At 37.7% G+C, this 3317-nt stretch overlaps 1 long non-coding RNA gene across 1 annotated transcript; it reads left to right on the top strand.

Moving 5' to 3' along the window:
* The first annotated feature begins 334 nt into the window (after positions 1–334).
* Positions 335–3100, top strand: LOC112565646. The gene is made up of 2 exons (XR_003099462.1): positions 335–1711; positions 2111–3100. It is a non-coding gene; the product is annotated as an uncharacterized LOC112565646 (long non-coding RNA).
* The last annotated feature ends 217 nt before the right edge of the window (positions 3101–3317 follow it).

The following is a 3317-nucleotide window of genomic DNA, read 5'->3' as shown; positions in this document are numbered from 1 at the left end:
TAAGTTATGTAACATATACAAAGATAAGACCATATCAATACTTCAAACTGTGTTTTTAATCCGCTGCTACACATATAATCACGTGGATAAATAATGGATGAGGCTGAGGCCGCTGAAAAGCCATCTGACGGCTTGAGTGTGTGGTTTTGTTTTTTTTTTTTTTAGTCCCTTCGCCCCTCCTGTGGCATAGGCATAACTGTTGTCGATGTTTTAGTAGCAAGGATTTGTTTTACGGGGCGGGGTAGCTGGCCCCACGCCCAACCCTCCTCCTTTTTCAGCTGGGCTTGGGACCGTCCTCTGCGGAGAGCAGCCAGCCCTGTAAACAGATGCCAAGTGCAGAGAAAGAACAGCATGCCCGAGACGAAATGAACTCAGGGCAGCCAATCTTCACTGTATTGGTGACAGGCGCTAACCGTTGCGCCACCGGGCCGCCGGCTTGAGTGTACCGGGCCATTAAACGTATGTATTGTTCTTGAAATTTCAGTCATCTTGTGTCTATTTTTTACAACCATTTTTATCTCATACAGCTTTCATATCCAGCCACATTGTCTAAAATTGTGATTTGATTATTTCACAAAAACCGTGACAACAAAAACATTTTTCCCTTCTTCACAGGTGTATAACTAGAGGTCACCGCCGATGATCCATGATAAAGGGACATGTAGAGATAAGAGCTATACTAGTAACACTTAAACTGTTCTGGATCAATGTATGTCTTGGTTTTCTCCATTCAGGTAGCCTGGTATGGTTCTGTACCTCTGCCTCATAATCCAGCGTCAGAGAATTTTCCAATTTCTGTCCTAAGGTGACAAGATGTTGCCCCACAGTTGTGGAGGCAGTAGCTGTTGACTAGGTAAAAGATATCCAAGTAGCATTTATAGCTCACACAACTAAGGGTAAAAACTTGTTTCCTCTTTGTTAATTGATGTGAATGAAATAAGATTTGTTTCTCTTGCTCTTATGTTTTGATTTATTGAGATATCACCACGAGCCCCTTCATCTACCATCAGGCGCATGGACCGTCACTGCTGGAACCACCGCTGATAATGTGTAAGGAATGTGTACAGCAACCTGTAAACTCCTGTAAGAAATGTCTATCATAATTTAAAACCCTGTCGATCTACAGTCATTTATGTTTGTCATAACTTGCAGGACAGTTTGTAGAAAACACACCACGGCTTTTTAGCTCGTCTACCTCAAGCACTCCACAAGATAATCTAATGAAAGGGTTTGGTAAGAAATCACTGTAAAAGACAAGTTAGACATCAGAGATTAGACAAAAATCAAATAAAAATGTTTTTAGAACGTTCATTTGTTTTGAGTTCTCATGTAACGTTCTTTATATATAAAATAAATACTTTTACATATATATAAATGTGGCTAGTTTGACTCTTTCCCTTTATTTGACTTTTTGAAAGAGCTAAAAGCTTCCTTGTTGCAATCGTTAGCACACATTTATATATTCACCAAAATGTTTGTTAAAGACAGAAAATACTTGTATTATTTCATTTTCACATAGTTATGTTTAGGTATCTGTCCAAGAGCAAATTCATTAATCATCTAAAGCTTAAAGGGAGAGAAATTAAAAGGTTGTTTGCTGATTTGCTTCCCTTTTTGTGTTCACAGGTCATATTACAGGCTTTTCTTGACTGGATAAATATGGATGAACTCACATTAACCACATTTAGCAAAGATTGACTACAGTTATAATGTAAATACTTTAATTAGACTTAGGAAAACATTCAACCATCTGTGTCCTAAAGAGTGTTTATGGCAGAAACATTGAAAAGCCTAAAAAGAAAAACTAGTCTTTCAAAAAATATTTTTATATATGGCTATGTATATTTCGTAAGCTTTTTGCCAGTGCTAGAAAGCTAGTGCTTGTATGTATCTGCATATATATATATGCACACACATATTATGTGTATAATCTGTGATGTTTTTTCGTCTTACCAGCTTCAGGAGACTAGCTCTCCAAATGTCTATGGATTTTACTACTTATTTAGCTAATTTTGATTTTGAAGTCCATTGCTTGACCTGTCGTGATCATAATGATGTACTGGACTGTGTTTCTCGATTGTGACATTTTGTTTTCCTTTTATGGTTTCAGCTGCTCCTTTGACTAACCGTTCTTCCTTCCATGCCGCCATTTTCGTCTCAGTCCAGTTTCTTGTTTGTGCAAGTCGACAGCGGGATGAAACATGTGCCATGTGGCCAAGCATCTTGATGACTCGAGGCAGCAACACTGTCTACAGTTCTTTTGTCCTGCGGAGGTGTATCATCAGCATTCTTGATTGGTTCCTTCTAGTGACTTCTCTGATGAGAAAAAAACTGTTGATGTCACCTTTAAATCTTCAACGGGGAAAGAACCATGGGAAAGAAGGGCAGCCACCCCATCAGATTAGACACTGGGGAGGCAAGAATGTGAATGTTGTTTACTGTCAGCATCTAATTTGCTTTCCCACCTACGTTAAGCATCTTTCTACGCCACTAGAAATGTGTTGCGAAGCAGCACAGACAAGTCGGGTCCTCCAGTTGTTTCTGTCTCCAGGATTTTTTTTGGACAATAATTTATGCATTTATTTCAGTTTCATATACTTTTTTGATAACGGAGTACTGCATTCCTTCAGTTGTCAATCATATAGTACAACACAATTGCCCCCGTTTTATATGTTGTCCCCTTTTTTCTGGTATCTTGGTTATTTTCTTCAATTTCTCTCTATCATGATTATTATTTTTGTTACAATTAATGTTATTTGTAAAATTCCTTGAGCTTGCTAATAGAACTTTGGAAGATAACCCTAACGCACTCATCAATATTAGCATATCTACGGTGTAAAGTGTTTTAAAGCAAAGATGATAAGAAAGCTAACGAAAAACATGTTCTGAACAATATTTTTTCATATTTAGTATTGTTTTTTATTCCGCTCTTCCAAATGATTCTTACATCACTGAAATGCAGTTATCTCCCTTCCCTTACAACTTGGAACGATGTCTTTGAAAATATGAAATGTAATAACAACCATTTTGTATGCTCCAACACTACAGACATCTCTGCGTCGTGAAAATTGAGTTGTGAAAATAAATGAGTGTAGTGATCCACATGGGTTAGTGTGTGTGTCGCATAACCAAGCTTTTACCTCCCCTCTACCATCTTTGTCTCTTCTTTTCTGTGTGTGCATGCATGTGTAAGAGTTTTGTATGTGTCAGAGAGCGAGAGAGAAAAGATATACAAAACGACATTTATTAATGATTCAGGCATTTAATCTAATATCCTAGATAATACAACAGGATAACATGCAAGGTAAACTGAAGAT

Source organism: Pomacea canaliculata, linkage group LG6 (assembly GCF_003073045.1).
Source record: "Pomacea canaliculata isolate SZHN2017 linkage group LG6, ASM307304v1, whole genome shotgun sequence".
Taxonomy (NCBI): domain Eukaryota; kingdom Metazoa; phylum Mollusca; class Gastropoda; order Architaenioglossa; family Ampullariidae; genus Pomacea; species Pomacea canaliculata.
Note: the sequence above shows the minus strand (reverse complement) of the source record. Positions and strands in the feature narration are given on the sequence as shown.